Source organism: Lithobates pipiens, unplaced genomic scaffold (assembly GCF_037356315.1).
Source record: "Lithobates pipiens isolate NorthernLeopardFrog02 unplaced genomic scaffold, aLitPip1_a1.2 Scaffold_18, whole genome shotgun sequence".
Taxonomy (NCBI): Eukaryota; Metazoa; Chordata; class Amphibia; order Anura; family Ranidae; genus Lithobates; species Lithobates pipiens.
In genome coordinates, this window is record NW_027507758.1 from 171,219,901 (window position 1) to 171,238,960 (window position 19,060).

General features: G+C 41.8%; 1 protein-coding gene across 10 annotated transcripts in view; it reads left to right on the top strand.

Annotated features, from left to right (window-relative positions):
• Positions 1–19,060, top strand: part of VIT (vitrin) — a 185,738-nt gene that overhangs the window by 78,549 nt on the left and 88,129 nt on the right. For 2 of the 10 annotated variants that reach the window (XM_077486380.1, XM_077486384.1), the window contains exon 2: positions 15,742–15,855. The exons of 7 other annotated variants lie outside the window; for them this stretch is intronic. The gene's annotated coding sequence lies outside the window, so the exon portion shown is untranslated. Of the gene's footprint in view, positions 1–11,875; positions 11,905–15,741; positions 15,856–19,060 lie in introns of those variants that run through there. One more of the 10 variants, XM_077486381.1, reaches the window with a different exon arrangement.

Consider the following 19,060-nt stretch of genomic DNA (forward strand, 5'->3'; position numbering starts at 1 on the left):
GTGACTAGGATTTGATTCTAGCCCTGGAGTAGGGAATAGTTAAGAACCTTGTCAAGGATTTTTTGCTCAAACACAAGTCAAAATTAGGTGCCTTTTAAATTATCACTGGACATACAAGCTCCAGTTCAGCAGCATCCACAAAGGGGGGACATCCTTTGAAAATGGGGGGAAAACCCAGAGTTATGAATCCACGTATATAGAATGCAATGCAATGATCGCACCAAGCAAATGCTCAAAGTTTATGATTAAATTGGTTCATAGCAGAAAAAATCGAGATGATGCAACAGGAAGTCAAAGTACATTTCTACAAAGAAAGGGGTTTCTCCTTCTGCACAGTGTCAACTGAACAAATGAACAGACACCCCTGTTGAATGACTTACCTTCACCTCCTGTTTTGGTGAAAGTTTAAAAATTTGGGATTTACAAAAAAAAAGGTCACCAGGACAACTAGTGAGGGTGAAATTATTGAATGGGGCACAGAAAACCAAAAAAATGTTTTAATCCAATTTTAAGTTTTAATCCTTCCCTACTATATTAAAATCTAAAAAAAAAACATTTTAGGGCTATTTACATCTTTGTGTTGTCATAACACACATGTTAAAATGAAGAGAATGCCAAGCTAAAATCTCACTTGACCTATTTAAAATACACTATCATGCATTTTACTACAATTATTATTTTTATCATTATACAGGATTTATATAGCGCCAACAGTTTGCGCAGTGCTTTACAACAGTAGAGCAGACAGTACAATTACAATACAATTCAATACAGGAGGAATCAGAAGGCCTGGAGCTTACAATCTAGGAGGGAGGGTCACGTGATACGAAAGGGTAATAACTGTGGGGGATGAGCTGATAAAGAAAATAAAAGAACAGTTGTTAGTTGGAGGCAGGGTAGGCTTCTTCGAAGACAAAATTTTTCAGGGATTGCCTAAACGTAGCTAGATTTGAAGATAGTCTGACAGATTGGGGTAGGGTATAATAGCAGCCTGCCTTGTGGATGACTGTGTCTGAACTTTTGTACTGAGCTCTTAGAAATAAGTCACTGTGATTCATTCAACTATGTGTGTAATTCACAGCTTTAACTAGAGACTTTAACCGGTTCCTGCCAGCTGTAAGTATATATGTGGCAGCTGGGCAGGTGGGCTTTAAAGATGACCAGCTGCATATATGCATTCATAGGGAATGGTTTTCTGTGCTGAGAGCGCTCTCACTGTGAGCTCCCAGCACAGTCAATAAAATGTCATGGGAAACTCCTGATGAATATTTATTTAAAAGCTTTAAAACTTTAAAACTGCTTTAAAATCGGTCACATGATCGGAATGCCTGCCTCCGCCTACTGGAATTTAGACTCTCTTAAAGCTCTGGGTGGTGGCAGTGGGAAGGGGTTAAAAAAAGAAAACTGCTAAAACATACATGTCTATGAAAGACATGTAAGCAGAGATTCATATTTCTCCTACTGGCAAAAAATACAAAATATTATATTATATTATAATTGTATTCCTGACCGTAATAAATAAAGAGAAAACACATGTCCTTTAATTAAAATATAAAAATAAAATGTGTAATTTACTTCCTGCAGTCTAAAATGATAATTAAAGTGAAAGTAAACCCTTGTTTTTTAAACAACAAACATGTTATGCTTACCTGCTCTGTGCAGTGTTTTTGCACAGAGCAGCCCGGATCTGCTTTAGGTCCCACGCCAGCGCTCATGGCTCCTCCCTTCTACCGGGTGACCCCAAGCAAGCAGCTTGCTCTGACGGCACCCAAGCAGGCACACTCCCATCCCAGCGGTTCTTTTTGTCCGTTTTACACAAAGAGCCATGGCTCAGGCCTGCCCCCTTTGTCTCCTCATTGGCTCACTGGCTGTGATTGAAAGCAGCCAAAGCCAATTGCTCTTGCTGCTATCACAAGCCAAACAGGAGTGCAAGTCCTCGGAGAGGCAAGGCTCTAGTGTACATCGCTGGATTGAGAGGGGGCTCAGGTATGTATTGGGGGGCTGAGGTGTGCTGCTGCACACAGAAGGTTTTTTTCCTTCTGTGGTTGTTAGTTGGAGGCAGGAGAGGCTTCTTCGAAAAGAAAATTCTTCAGGGATTGCCTAAAGGTAGCTAGATTTGGAGATAGTCTGACAGATTGGGGTAGGGTATTTCAGAGGATGGGAGAGGCTCAGGAGAAGTCCTGGAGGCAAATATGGGAGGAAGTCATGAGGGAGCTAGAGAGTAGGAGGTCTTGGGAGGAACGATGAGGAAAATTGGTATTTTGAGACTAGGCTAGTGATGTAGCTTGGGAGCAGAGTTGTGGATGGATTTGTAACTTATTGTTAGTATTTTGAATTAAGTTTGTTGGGTGAATGGCAGCCAATGGAGGGATTGGCAAAGAGAGGTAGCAGACACTGAGCGGTTTGTAATGTGGATGAGTCTGGCAGCAGTACTCATGATGGACTGAAGAGGGGATAGTCTATTTAAAGGTAAGCCAATGAGGAGGAAATTGAAGAAGTCGAGGCGAGAGATAACGAGGGAGTGAATCAGGAGCTTTGTATTTTCATTGGTTAGGAGATGTTGCGGCGGTTGAGGTGGCAAGCTTTGGAAAGGGATTGGATGTGGGGCCTAAAGGAGAGTTCAGAGTCTAGGATAACACCTAGTACTCTGGCATGTGGAGATGGGTGGATGGTTTTGCCATTGCTCTTGACAGAAAAGTCAGGGGAAGAGGCACGTGGGGGAGGAAATATTATGAGCTTGGTTTTGAACAAGTTGAGTTTGAGGAAGTGGGGTGAAATCCAGACAGATGTGTCTGTTAGTAAGTTAGTGATGTGTGAGGAGACTAAGGGAGTGAGTTGAGGTGTGGAGAGATAGATTTGGGTGTCGTCAGCATAGAAATGATATTGAAAGCCATGTGAGGCAATCAGCTGACCCAGGGAAGAGGCGTAGAATGAAAATAAGAGAGGTCCAAGAACAGAACCTTGGGGGACCCGACAGAGAAGGGAAAAGGAGAGGGGGAAGTAGAAGTGACACTGAAGGTACGTTTTGATAGTTGGATGAGAGCCACTGAAGAGCAATTATGGAGACCGAGAGAGTAAAGTTTTTGAGGAGGAGGGGGTGGCCAACCTTATCAAAGAAGTAGGAGTACAGAATAGTGTCCATTGGTTTTTGTGTGTTTTAGAAGAGTAGTTTTTGTGGAGTGTTGAGGGTGAAATCCAGACTAAAGGGAATCAAGAAGGTTATTCTTTAAGAGGTGGTCACTCAATTAGTTGTAGACCAGACGTTCAAGGAGTTTAGAGGAAAAGGGGAGCAAGGAGATAGTGTACGGATTGTTAAGATTGGTAGGGTCAGAGGATGGCTTTTAAAGTATGGGGTTGACCAGAAGATATTTTAGAGCACTGGGGAAGATGCCAGAAGAGAGGGGGAGATTAAATATGTGGGTTAGAGAGTGTAGGATAGAGTAAAAGGGTGACCACAGTATTTGAGAGGGAATATGGTCTAGGGGACAGGTGGTTAGGTGGGTGTTAGAAAGGAGTTTAGCAACTTTGTCTATAGTAGCAGGTTTGAATAAGGGGAGTGCTGATTGTACCTGTTGACATGGGGTGTTAACTGGGGGAGATACCTGTAGAGTCGAGATTTCATCACGAATTGTATCAATCTTATTTTTGAAGTGATTAGCAATCTCCTGGGCAGTGAGTGAGTTTGTGGGGGGAGGCAGTGGAGGACGAAGTAGAGAGTTAAAGGTAGAGAAGAGTTGACGGGGACTGGATGAGAACATGTTAATGAGAGTGGTGAAATTGGTCTGTTTGGCAGTGTGGAGGCAAGACTTTTATTTTTGGAGGGCAGATTTGTATTGGTTGAAGTCTTTGAGAGACTTAGTCTTATGCCACAGATGCTCAAAAGAATGGCTACTTTTTTGAGTTTTCTGGTGTCATCTGTTTGCCAGGGTTGTAGGGGTCAAGGCCTGATTCTGTGTGTACTGAGGGGAGTGAGCTTGTCCAGTGTTGAGGACAGGGATTTATTGTAGAGAGAAGTGGATTGGTTGGGGCAGGGCAGGGGTGAGATTTTGTCATAGAGGAGAGAAGGGTTGAAGTGGCGAAGGTTTCTACGAGATATGGTTTGGCGATTGGAAACTAATAAGGTGGTAATCAAAGAGAGGAAAATGACTGTTGGAGAGGTTTAATGGAGCACATAGGTTAGAGAATACAAGGTCATGGGTGTTGCCATCAGAGTAGAAGCCTGTACCCATTGCTTCAAGTCAAATGAGGAGGTTAGACTAAGATTTTTAGAAGTAGCAGGATAGTTTGTATTAACAGGGATATTGAAGTCGCTGAGAGGGACAGAGAGGGAGGAGAGTAAAAAACCTGGAAGGTGCTCTGTGGGGATAGGAGCAAACCCACTCCACCTTGCCCTTGAGAGGGGGTTTGCTCCTATCCCCATGGAGCCAAATTTTGGTGATAGCAAGTAGATTAAAGGAGTTTGTGACAGAGAGGTCATGAACAGCAGTGAGTTTGTTGCAGACAGAGCAGGCATTCCAGAGGGCACAGGAGAAGGGGAGGCTGGTTTTGGGAAGAAGAGGAATGGAGACTAAATTGTGTAGATTGCGATTACTGCCAGAGGATGTGGAGTGATGGGTGTGTTGGCCACAGTTAAATAAAGGCGGTCCAGGGTTTGAGGATTTATCTCCAGAGGTTAGGAGAAGCAGAAGAGTAAGGGAGGTAATATGAGAATATGATTTATATGAGGAGACATGCTTTAGCATCCTGGGGGTTTTGTTAGCATTTGGGATTAGAGTTAGAAAGAGGTGATGAGTTCGGTAATAGGAAGAGGGGAGAAGAAAGGGTGATATGTACAGATTGAGGAGAAGAGGGGTGAAGAATAGAGAGTTTGAGGAGAGAGGCTGCAACTGTGAAAAGGAGAGGTAAAGATTGTATATTTCAGAGAGGAAGGAGAGTTGTTTTTAAAATGAGGTTACCAGCTGTCTGGTGTTTTTTAAAGTAGTCTGCTGATGCTGTATGCTTTGTGCAAATCGCTGAAGTGCCAGAGCGGACGTGCCACTTCTTTAAAGAACCCTACTTTTTTGGAAGAACCCCAACATGCCCTCCTAGCATGTGCCTCCCCATAAAAAGGTCTTGTTTTATACTGTGATGGGTGTGGATGGAATTTAGCTATTAATCAATCAGCAGGTAATATAAGGCACACAGCTAACACAGCAAAATTTTCATATCACAATCAAACTTCAATAGGACCAAAAGGCCAGAATTGAAAAGATAAGGGAACCCATAATTTAGGTAAAACTTAAACAAAATAAACATCATAATAATTTGAACATGGTTACAGATGGAATGTGAAACACCAGTAACATAAATGCATTTTACCAAAGAGACATTTGAAAAGCAGTCAGTCTGTGTTCAGTTTAAGGTGGATGGGAGTAGCAGGATATAAATGCAGTTTACCAAAGAGATATTTGAAAAGCAGTCAGTCTGTGTTCAGTTTAAAGTGGATGGGATTCTGCTGTGACAAATCACAGCAGAAGCGGCGCCCCGGCGGTGCATACGCCCCCTACCCGGACATGTGGAATCATGCATATAAATATATATGTGATTTTGCACTGTGCGGCCACCCTCTAACAGTAAATTTGCTATGGAGTGCAGATCAGGTAATTCAGACAAAACTTAAGCTGGCCATAGATAGAATGAAATTTGGCAGGCTCAGCAGGGACCTGCTGAACTTAGTTCCATCTGTGAATATTCCCGCTCAACGGAAGTCAATCTAATGATCAAATCCTGGCAAACGTGAATTTTTGAAGGCTTTTGAAGATCAGAGGCTGTAGCCCGTTGGCTGATCTGTGTATTCTGACAGCGGAGGAGTCCCATTGTCAGAGTATTGGCACAGCAAGCAGGATTCCTCTGTCTCCTTTGCTTGTGTGATGGAGGAATCTCTTCTTTTTTTTTCATTTGACCCACTGACTGAAGGAAAAAAAAAAAATCATCTTTGGGCAGCTTCAGAAATCCTCATCAGTGTACTTGTTCCCGGCAGGGGCGTCAGTAGGGGGTGGCTATTGAGGCTATAGCTCTGAATCTGGGGCCCTTAGCCCCGAGTCTCTTGCCACAGGGTCCCTGCCTAACCAGTGGGTTGCGGCCACGGCTGCTGCGGCAGGCAGGCTGGCTGCATGAGAGAGGAGGAAGAGAGGAGAGAAGCGAGCAAGCGGGCGGACGAGCAGGGATGACATCAGAGATGACGGCGTGCCCCCCCCGGCCTGAAAAAAGGTTGGCGACCACTGCTATGGGCTCTAGCCCCAGGTATTTTGCAGACCTAGCAACGCCCTTGGTTCCCGGGTCACTTATTCAAAGATTTCAAGCAAGAAGCTTACAAGGCAGTCAGGCCACTAGCAATTTCAGAAGGAAGGATTAGCTACAGCAGGGTTTCTCAACTCCAGTCCTCGAGGCGCCCCAACGGGTCATGTTTTCAGGATTTCCCTCAGATGAAAGGGCTGTGGTAAATACTAAGGCAGTGAAACTGATCAAATCACCTGTGCAAAATAATGGAAAGCCTGAAAATATGGCCTGTTGGGGTGCCTTGAGGACTGCAGTTGAGAAACATTGAGCTTCAGGACCCTCTATTTCTCATGACAGGTTTTCTTTAGCAATCGAGTAAAAAAAAAATCAAATAACTTCCTTATGCATCTCTATTGTCTACTGTAAATACATAAAGACAATAATACCATATAGAATGTCCATGTATCAGAGAAGGTGGTATGTGGTGTTACTTGGCTAAGCTCAACTAATCTGCTTTTTAATAACAAATAAAGCAACACACAAAAGAGGTAGCTCATGCATATTTACCACAAGAGAACTACATATTGCTTCAGGAGTGAACTGATCCTTCTCTTTTTTACTTCTGAAAAGGTGTATTTCAAGTTTTGTGTAGACATGCACAGTACTTTGAAAAAATGCACAAATGCATCCCCCAGGTAATGTTAAGTGTCTGTGCAGAGCAAGAGACTGGGATGTAAATTCTTCTCCCCCACGTACAAAACATACCTGGAGGCTGTTAAAGTCTGCACAATGAGTTGTATGTTATGCTTTACCCCCATACAACAGAATCATAAACATCATCTTGTCAAGACTGGCTCCTTAGAACTGCAATTAAAGAAAGGGACAGTTCACTGGAACAGACAGAATAAAAATGAATTTCAGACAAGTTATGTGATAATGTGTTAACTCTGCACAGTAACAAGTGATAATAGATATCGCACAGTTTCTATGAGTAAGGATGTTTTTCTGTCAGCTTAATACCCTACAGTGATATTAAACACACACTGTTTAATTTACATTATGCCTTCTCTTTCTGTATAGGCAGTCCCCAGGATACAAACAAGATAGGGTCTGTAGGTTTGTTCTCAAGTTGAATTTGATTTTGTATGTAAGTTGAAACAAATAAATTTTTTAAGTGTAACTCCAGTCAAAAAAATATTTTTTGGATAGCATAGGAAAGGGTTAACACCCCTGTAACGTTTGTTTTGCTGTGTGTGCCCCTGTTCTGAAGATTTCACCTCACTTTCTGTGCCTGTAACAATTAGATTTTGAAAAATTTGGGTTGTTGTGGAAAGAAGGATTGGTGATAGAGCTTCAGTGGAGACACCTTTTTTCCATGATAACTCTTAAGGCCTGTACACATGATCGGATTTTCCACCAGGAAATGTTGGATGTCAGGCTGTTGGTGGAAAATCCGACCGTGTGTATGCTTCATCAGACAATTGTTGTCAGACTTTCCGCCAACAAATGTTGGCTAGCATGTCTTCAAATTTTCCACCAACAAATGTGTGTTGTCGGATTTTCCGATTGTGTGTACACAAGTTCGTCGAACAAAAGTCCAATGTACAAACATGCATGCTCGGAAGCAGAAGCGGGCGGTCTTGTAAACTATAGTTCGTAATGGAGAATTAACATTTATGGCACGGCAAATTATGAAATCTCCAAATGCAGCGTATTCTCTTCTTCTTTAATGGAATAGTAATGAAGCTGCTTTGCTGGTGATACTGATGGAGTTATTCCAAAAAAAATTCAAAGGCTTTTTTTCTAGTGATATCAAGAATCATATTATTATGCTTTTTTTATTTGGGCAATTTACCACAACACCATTATTCTGTAGTTTTTAAGATCAAAGATGTTGGTGTCCCTTGTCAATTTTACATTGTATTTTGTTAAATGTAACTGCCTACTCCCAAACTGTCATTTGAAGCAAAACACATAGCCAGGTATTATTCTCCACAATTTTTTTTGTTGTGCATAAAAAAAAATAAAAAAAAATTAGACATGCTATCTGTCAATAGAACTTAATCAAAAAGCGCATTCTATGCTTCCAAAATTATAGAAAATATACCAAATCAAATCATTATTCAACCCAAAAAAAATAATGTCAGAGCAATAACTCCAAGGCCAATAATAAATAACACTTTATCTCCTCCGATTCCACAACATGGCTGGTTGACGAACAGCCGTTCAGAAACAAACTGAAAAGCGCAAAATGAAAAGTGCAAAATGAAAAGCGCAAATCAGCACTCACCAAGCTTCTGCTAACATGAAATTAGCAGAAGGAGCCCAAAGGGTGGCGCAAAAGAGCTGAAAAAACACGTAGTACGTCTAGTATATTACTACGTTCGTAATTGTTGGCCAACAAGTGTGTGACCATGAGTATGCAAGACAAGTTTGGGCCATTGCCCTTCAGACAAAATTCCACGGTTTTGTTGGCGGAAAGTCCAATCGCATTATAGGTGTGAATTTCCTTTCCTATGGGGTAGATTTTCTCTCACTTCCTGTTGTCTCCCTCTATTTGTAAGTATGAGTCGTTTGTAAGTCAGATGTTTGTAACTCTGGGACTGCCTGTATATGGCTGTTGGCACTGTAATTATTTTACTAAAATAAAAAATTTCCTAATCAATATATAGCTGTCACATGACATAAACTGTTTTAAATTGTCATACAAATATATATATTTGAAATCAAATTGATTTTATATTTTGGCAATAACATGGTGTGAGATGATTTTCGCTAGTCGTAAGCTGTGTCACGCCCCTCCAGCCGGTGTCTTAGATTAACAGGGAGGTGAAGTCCCCATCAATCAAGATGTACTATCCCTCCTCCATTGTGTTTACCTGGTTAGTGAGCGTGGAGGAGGAGCAATAGAGTGTTCTGTCATTTACCACTGTGTATACGCCCACATGTGTGACTCTATGGTCACATAAGGTGCTTAGATGAGGTAGGGAGAAAATGTTTAGCACAGAAACAGAGCATGTGCACTAGCTGTCAACACTGCTCTGTAAAATGTCCAACTACATTGTAGACATGATTAGAAGGGGGAGCTAGAGAACAGCAACATCAACCAGTTTTTTTTTTTTATAGAATACAAAAAATGAATCTCATAGTGTTTGTGTGAGTATAAACAGCATGTAATATATCATTTATTTATAGTTTTTAATGATGTGGGCTTAATGATAGTTATTTTTGATATCCTTATTTCTAAAACATTATCCATACATATCCACTACTTAAAGTGTAGGGCCACCCTGAAAAAAAAAATACATAAAAAATTAGAAAACACATCATCCTAATCTGCCTCTTCCTCCTCCGCTGAGATCTTCTTTCTTCTCTCCTCCGTGCAGCGTCTTCTGGGTAATGGGTCGCGCTGTGTTCTGGGAACTGTGTGTCCCAGAACACAGCGCGTCCCATTCACAAAGCGCTTCGCGACTCGCACATGCGCAGTAGGAAACGGGCAGTGAAGCCGCAAGCATCCACTGCCTGTTTCCCTTAGATCGAATGGCGGCGCCGGGACCCGAGAGCCGAGGGACAGGTCGGCCTCGGGCGGCCAACATCGCGAGCGCCCTGGACAGGTAAGTCGGCTTATTAAGTCAGCAGCTACAGTGTTTGCATCTGCTGACTTTTTTTTTTTTTTAACCAGCCCTCCTCTTTAATGGCCCTGTAATCAATTTTTTCATAAAATTGTTTCCTATGGTGGTTTTCTTCCTCTTTGTCCTCTATGAGCTCCTGAACCTGAATGAGCAGTACACATTAGTTGCGGTCATGTGCACTGCCTTATGCACACTGCACATCCCATAGTCCAAAGTTCATAGTCATTCATAGTCACTGTGTGTAAGAGCGGGGGATACATAGAGTTGGACCATGGATAACAAACATAGCCAAGAAGTTAGATCACAGCAGCAAAATAAGTTTGGGGGAGATTTTTCTGAGTTAAAGCAGAGGTCCACCCTAAAGTGGACCTTCCGCTCATTGGAATCCTCCCCCCCTCCGGCGCCACAATTGGCCCCTTTCAGGGGGGAGGGGGGTGCAGGTACCTGTATAGTACAGGTATCTGCACCCACTTCCGGCGTAGATTCTGCAGAAGGTACACCCCTTTCCGCAGAATATACGCCCCTTTCTGAAGGTCCCCCGCTGCCTGCTGGGAAACACACGGATCCCAGAGACAGCGGGGACCATCCTTATTGCGCAACGCGACTCGCGCATGTGCAGTAGGGAACTGGGAAATGAAGCCGAAAGGCTCCACTTCCTGATTCCCATACCCAAGATGGCGGCGGCAGCACCCAAGAGACGATCGAGAGATCGGCTTCGGATGCCAACATCATGGGCGCGCTGGGCGGGTAAGTGTCATTATTTTAAAAGTCAGCAGCTGCAGTATTTGTAGCTGCTGGCTTTTTAAAAAAAAAACGGCGGACTCCCGCTTTAAGAATACATACTGTACTTATTAGACTTTTTTTTAAACTAGAGCTTAGTGACACTTTAAGTCATAAAGTGTTTTTAGCCTGAAAAATTTAAATGTACGCAGCCCTAAGGACTGGTATGCTGCCACATATTACCTCAGGGGTTTTACTACCCCTTTTACTACATATACAGGCTGATTTTACTGTTGTGGGTTTAGTAGCACTTTACTATTTCACTTAGCAATATAGGCTTTAATGTTGAAGTCCATTGTAAGTTTTTATAACTCACACTCTAAACACACCAGATCTTTTCTTTACCTGTGCTTTAAAAGCACATTATAGGTCCAGGCTGGCATTTATTTCTTTTTGTATCTGCATTTTGCCTACCTGCAGTCTTCACTGTACAGTTTAGAGAACAAAATGTTTGCACAGCAGGACAAAATTTGGTGGAAAATCCAGCATGTTTTAGAGGGGAATTTTTTGGAAATAATTCCTCTTACTCCCTGTTGTGTCCACAGGACGGGAATAAAGGGACATCTCACCAACAGAATGCAGACAGCAAAAAATAACTTTAACCCTTCTCTACCTCACCAAAACTACAAAAAAAGGGTTTTGTCTGTATTCACAGTACATTTTCATTAATCAATACTTTGATTATCTTTAATGATTTAAAGTGGAAGTAAACCCACCTGTAATTTTCAGCCAAGGAAGCTGCCATCTTGGCCTCTGTTTAATCTATAACTGCCATGATGCAGCACATGTGATCAGTTAAGACACCAGCCATTGGATGATTTGACAGTTTGGTTGAAAACACAACGAATGGGAGTGTCACATTTCCGGCATGTGCCAGAAATGTAACTGCTGTGTGGATGGGTTTACTTACACTTTAATCTTTATTCTCATAAACACTCAAATACATTTCTAAAGTCATCTAATTGAAAAATTATTGGAAATGTCCTTCTACAAATTCTTGCCACCTATACCTTGTTAGAAAGGTTCATGCATGTCATTAAAGTAAAGTAAAGTAAAGTCCATTAAAGTAAAGTAAAGTAAAGTAAAATAAAGTAAGTAAAGTAAAAAAAAAATGTATCCAGTTTTCAATGGAATGGGGAAGGCTTATAGCAAAGTTTTTATTGTGGTTTGTGTCTTTGCAGGTAAGAGATGAGATGGGATATTCAAAAATGTAAGGTTTTTCCAAGAGAAAAAGGTGAGAATAAATATTTCACTGGGGACACCTGTTCCAGGAACAACTGTCTAAGAGGGGAAGTCCCCTTCTTTTGGAAGGCTTTTGAATTAAAGAACCACACATTCACAACTCTTCACAGTGAAAAACACTTTCCATATGCAAAGATTAAACATTTTAAACATCAGCAGATAGACTTGTAGTTATCGATAGAACATGTGTGCGGTAATCAGCGCACTTGTACTCCAATGACACTTCCTACAGCTCTGTGGATATATGAACAGAGAGTTGGTGGCTCCCATCCCCCCGCCCGGTCATGGATGGCAGCCCGCCAATCCTCCCCCTTACGGTGACCCCCCCGGTTAGTATCAGTTGGGGCCCTGCACTTACCCCATCTTGCGGGCAGTGTGGCTGGAGGGGGCAGCTTCTCTCCGGGCTGGGGGCTGCTTGTTTACTACTCGGTTCCCTTGCATGTGTCTTCTCCCTCCTCTCCTCCGTTTGCTGTGCGTCTCCTGCCAGCCAATACAATTGGATCTCCTTTTGGCCAATCAGGTGACAGGTCGCATGATCTGCTTCCTGATTGGCTGGTAGGAGATTCAGTGTTACAATAGTGAATATTCATTCACTATTGTAACACAACTGGGTGGGCTCGGAGCACAGTGTGTTATGGACAGGTTTCGGGAGTGACATGGAATTTTACAGATAGATCCTCATATGGATTAGTTGTTCCAAATTAATAATCACTACTGCAGTAGGGAACAGGCACAAAAGACTACACGTGGCAAGCGGCTTGCTGTGGGGGGCACTCAGCGGGGGGGAGCCAGGAGTGCTGGAAGGGGATCCAAGAGGAGGAATATTGGACTGCTCTGTGCAAAACCATTGCACAGTGCAAGTAAGTATAATATGTTTGTTATTTTAGGAGAAAAAAAATAACCTTTACAATCACTTTAACCACTTGCCGCCCGCCCTATTACAAATTGACGGCGGCAAAGTGGTTTCATAATCCTAACCGGACGTCATATGACGTGATTAGGATTATGAGCCACTGCGCGCCCCCGGGGGCGCGCATCGCGGCGATCGTTGTTGCGGGGTGTCAGTCTGACACCCGGCAACTACGATCTCGGTAAAGAGTCTCCGACGGAGACTCTTTACCATGTGATCAGCCGTGTCCAATCACGGCTGATCACAGTGTAAATGGGAAGAGCCGGCGATCGGCTTTCCCTCATTCGCGTCTGTCAGACGCGAGTAGAGGAGAGCCGATCGGCTGCTCCTCTGACAGGGGGGGTCTGTGCTGATCGATTATCAGCACAGCCCCCCCGAGGATGCCCACACTGGACCACCAGGGACACCACTAGACCACCAGGGAAAAGGTAATAAAAATCCATAATCCTCCCTAGACCACCAGGGTGCCAGTCAGCACAATGGGTGCCAATCAGTGCCCATAATGGATGCCAATCAGTGGCCACAATGGGCATCACTGATTGGCATGCATTATTATTTGGCACTGATTGGCATCCATTACTATAACACCGATGCCGCCTATGAGTGCCCACCTGTGCCGCCTATGAGTGCCCACCTGTGCCATCTGAGTGCCCACCTGTGCCGCCTGAGTGCCCACCTGTGCCGCCTATGAGTGCCCACCTGTGCCGCCTATCCATGCCCACCTGTGCCGCCTATCTATGCCCACCTGTGCCGCCTATCTATGCCCACCTGTGCCGCCTATCCATGCCCACCTGTGCTGCCTATCCATGCCCATCCGTGCCGCCCATCCGTGCCAGCTATCAGTGCCAATTTGTGCCACCTATCAGTGTCCGTCCGTGTCGCCCATCCGTGTCTCCCATCCGTGTCGCCCATCAGTGCCGCCTATCAGTGCCACTTCATTGGTGCCACATTGGTGCCCATCAGTGCCACCTTATTAGTGCCCATCAGTGTAGCCCCATCAGTGCCCATCAGTGAAGGAGAAAACGTACTTATTTACAAAGTTTTGAAACTGAAACAAAAAAAAACATTTTTTTTTTCAAAATTTTCGGTATTTTTTTATTTGTAGCGCAAAAAATAAAAACCGTAGAGGTGATCAAATACCACCAAAAGAAAGCTCTATTTGTGGGAAAAAAATGATAAAAATTTCATTTGGGTACAGTGTAGCATGACCGCGCAATTGTCATTCAAAGTGCGACAGCGCTGAAAGCTCAAAATTGGTCTGGGCAGGAAGGTGTTTAAGTGCCCTGTATTGAAGTGGTTAAAGAAACAGATTTAAAACACAAAAACAAAAATGTATATACGTTATAATATATATAGAAAGTTGGCCCACAACCATTATAGCTTCAACTGCTGTGAAACTATATCAGCTACATAGGTGTGCATAGATGTGCATGGTTAGAAAAGACATACAGTAACTACATGGTAGATTTTCAAAGAGTTTCTGTACTTTTTTTTAACTCTATTAAATATAGCAAATTGTGAAAACTTTTTGATGATCCCTTGTAAATATATATATATATATATATATATATATATATATATATATATATATATATATATATATATTAAAAGTTAAAGTGATTTTAAAGAATTTTTTAAAATAACAAATATGTTCTAGTTACCTGCTCTGTGCAGTGGTTTTGCACAGAGCAGCCCTGATCCTCCTCTTCTGGGGTCCCCTTCCACCACTCCTGGCACCTCCTGCCTTCCAAGCTCCCCCTAGCAATCTGCTTACTAGGGCTGCACTTGTGTGGGCTTGATCCTGAGTCTCACTGTGTGCATCTATTGACACACATGATGTGGCTTGGCCCTGGCCCCCTGTTCCCTTGCTATTGGATCTGATTGACAGCATCAGAAGCCAATGACTCCCTGCACTTACTGAGTCCAGTGAGGAGGTAGAACATGAGTAGTGCCGCTCCTCTCCGACACAGTGCTGGATCTAGATTCAGCTCAGGTAAGGTTTTTTTTACCTTAATGCAGAGATTACATTAAGGTAAAAAAAAAAAACATTTAGCCTTTACAACTACTTTAAGCAAATAGGTTAATACATTATTAAAATCCATTGAAAAGCTTTTCTTCAAGGCAATTTTACTTCTATTTAAATATCTTAGTACATTTATTCCTATAGTTCAAAGTTTCTTAAACTAAAGGTCGGGATCCAAAGTGGCAACACAGACCTATACAAAGGACTAGAGCCCATGCGAGGCAGGAGTGGGAGAGGACAGTTAAAATTGTCAAAAAGAAATGTAATGAAAAATTTCTCTTGGATTTACTAAAGGTCAAAGAAACTGTGTCTTTGGGTTTGCTGACATTTTGATAGGACTCTTCTTGGATCCTAGTAAGGTATAGTAACAATTTTCTTGGGCGGATTTGGTTGTGGCTCCGCAGTTAAAGCTGAATTGACATTTAATTTGTCTGTACAGCCTGCCTGACAACTACTATTATCCCTTTCTGCTCCTAAGGTTTAAACAACTTTAGACAGAATTATTTAGAATGCACAAGCCCAAGTAAAATCACTGTTCAAACAGAATTATTTTCACATTCCATGTGTTTTATGCTTCATTGACCTAACAGAGCAGATTTATTGCATTTACTGTTCTGGTGAGTCATATAGGTGTGACATAATTCCTGATGGAAAGTGCCTATATCACATGGCAACCAAGAAATCCACAAAATCATTATATGTGTAATATGCCCTCTGGGAGACCAGCCCTATATATCCAGATTACATCTACTTCTATGAACCTGAAACTCATATCTAGCTATCTGCAGTAGATATTCTTACATTCTTCTTTGCTATCTTAAATTATTTAATGTTGCTAACTACCCTTTTTTTTGTCTTTGTCTTTGTTTCTTTTATGTATATACACACAATCTCAGACACATACAGTGGGGGCTGATTTAAATCAGTTCAGAATCTTCTCTCAATAAACTGAGTGAATGTTCACGAAAAGCAGGACCATAGCAAAGACCTTGCTACATGGTAGCATAGGGGTGAGGCTTTGAACTTCTTTAAAACTTGATTTGGCGGTTGTGCAGGATCCAGTACGCTGGCTCCTGTGGTCCTGTAAACATTGATTGTTACTAATGAGTTATTTTTTGTGGCAAGGGATAAGGATAGCTTCATGTTAGAGCCAGGTATAGGACTAAAGATAGAACTTTAATTTTAGATGTAGGTTTGGGGCTAGGATTATGATTAAAGCGCAGCTCCAGGAAGAGTGTTTATTTAAGACTTGTGGTGTGTTATCACTAATGATATTTATTACACATGTGGACCTATGCTCTTGCAATGTATAAAACATACCTTCATTCATCCAGAAAGTACAGCCCTCTTATCCTGTTGTGGCTATGAAAGCTGAGGCTTGCACTTGTTTACTATGCGCAACAATAATATTTCTTGCTCACACACTTTTCATATACAGGCATACTCCACTTTTAAGTACACAATGAGGTTTATTTACTAAAGCTGGAAAGTGCAAAATCAGGCTCACTTCTGCATAGAAACCAATGAACTTCAAGGTTTTATTACCAAAGTTTAATTGAACAAGCTGGGGTTAGAAACTCATTGGTTTCTATGCAGAAGTGAGCCAGATTTTGCCCTTTCCAGCTTTAGTAAATAAACCCCATTGTGTACTTAAAAGTGGGGTATGCCTGTATAAACCTTATTTGTCAACAACCATGGATCATTTTATTGAACAGTATCTGTTGCAGATTCAAACACTGTTTGCAGTTAACAGTTACTTATGTCTAGTACATTTTCATTTTCTCCTATGCCATTCCTACTGCTAAGCTATTCCTCCAAAACAGTACTGGACAAAAACCCAAGAAGCTGAGGCAACACAAGCCAGCTTTGCAAATACGCTTAAAAACCATGACATTTTGGTTAAAATTTGCAAAAAAAAGGTGAAAACAATCATTCATGGTTCTTGTAAAACCATCAGGTTTTAGTAAAAAGAGACATTAGCTGGCTTCAGTTTCAAACCACCATGACAGATTACCAGCCCTCATTAAGAGGTCTCTGTCATGGTATTTCAACATTTGCTATTCATCGTTTGAATTTGTTGCAGAAGACTCTGACAAGTGGTGTTTTTCAGTGAACTGAACCGACCACTATGTTCCTTCAATTAAAGATGTTGAAAGTTGTGAGAGAGGGGAAAAAAAAGAAGTCACGCTCCATCCTTCCTCAATACACTCAAAGAAAGGTTTATACAAACTGAATGGCATATATTAGGAAAATTAATGATGTGGCAGAATGGAGCTTGGCGCCCTAAGTAGCTCACACTTCCCAAGAAAATTGTTCAGTGATTAATAGACGTTGCTAAGTATGCTGGCATATTGGAGGAAAATACCAAATATAAGATGGAAGAGTTAGAGCCAGAGAACTTGGATGTAAAAAGCAGCCCTTTGTTATTGAAATAAGAATCTAACATGGATTAATGGGGATGTACACAAAATAGACCTGTCTACATTTTATTACTTTGAACATTCCAGACCACTCGGTCTTTCTCAATTTGTTATCGTCATATTTACAACTCCTGATTTTCTATTTTGTTTATTGCAGCCACTTTAATGTTCATTTGCCTCTGTGCATCTACACACATTCATCTTATTTCTGTCCTTGAAGTAAATTGTTGTATAAAATATGCATGTGGATAATTTTGAAAAGCGTCTGTAAATTTATTTAATCATTTACATAAACTTGAAGGACTCTCCCAGGCTTGCATGGCGCTTTTGTAGATAGCAATCCTGGGAAAAGGGCATAGTTTAAGCTTCTGATGGAACAGCTAACAATCTTCACCAGTGTCAGTGGCTAACCTTGATTCATCTTAGTGTCTAAAAAGTTGTAAAGCAGGCGTTTGCATTTCTGTAAACAGATTAAACTACTGTCCTTTTATTGAATCGTCCACATAGCAATGTTACTTTGCATTTAATGGCAGGTCCTGTAAGTATTTGTTTAATAAATGTTGACCCTAATCTGTCAAATCCCCGACAGCCCTCTGAACAGAATCTGTTTAAAATAATGTATTTGAGGTCTGCCCATTAAAGCAGGACCAAAGGTTAAGAAGGGGATTAGAAGTAATTTCATGCATTAATGTTTCAGTAAAGATAAGTATTTTCCCATATTTTAGAATACTGTATGGATAAACCTGCAGAACAGGCCATTGTAGGGTTTGCATAAAATCTAGGTTGCTGGACTACACTCAAGTAGACATAGACATGTATCTGTGTGACTACATCTACTGCTATAAAAATGTGTATATCTCATAGGCACCAATTCTGTGGTAGCAAACTTTTGTTCTGTTAAGATCTTGCCAAACTATTAACACTTTGTGAGCAACAACATCTTAGAGTAGATATTCAAGTTAGTGAATTTAGCTCTGTGGTAGGAAAGCCTGCCAGGATTACTGCTGAAGCTAAGATTGCATGTGAGTTAGCACCTAGTGAATGTTCTTGCTTTGTGTATTTGCAAATTTAGTTGGTGTAGTTATATTTAGTAAGGATTTTGTCCTCAACATTCCACAGAAACTGCTATCCTAAAACAAACGATCTACTAACAGCCAAAACCAATGGACACTATTCTGTACTCCTACTCCTGGACCTCTCTGCTGCCTTTGATACGATTGACCACCCCCTCCTCCTCAAAAAACTCCACACATTTGGTCTCCATGACTGCACTCTTCCTACTTATCCAGCCGCAAACCTTTAGCATTACAATTCTACTTCCTCCTCTCCTCTTCCTTTCTCTATTGGGGTCCCCCAAGGTTCTGTTCTTGGATCTCTCCTTTTTTCAATCTACACCTCCTCCCTGGGTCAGCCTCCCATGGCTTCCAATACCACCTCTACGGTGACGATACCCAAATCTATTTCTCTACCCCTCAGCACACTTGTTCAGTCTCCTCACGTATCACAAATTTACTATCAGATAGATCAGTCTGAATGTTACACCACTTCCAAAAATGTAATCTATCCAAAACCGAACTTATAATTTTTCCTCCCCCATGTGTCTCTTCCCCTGATCTCTCTGTCAAAACCAATGGAACAACCATAAGCCCATCCCCACATGTCAAGATCCTAGGTTTAGTCCTGGACTCCGAACTCTCCTTTAAGCCCCACGTCCAATCACGGTCCAAATCTTGTCCCCTCAACCTCCGCAACATCTCCAAAATACACCCCTTTCTAACTAATGGCACAACAAAGC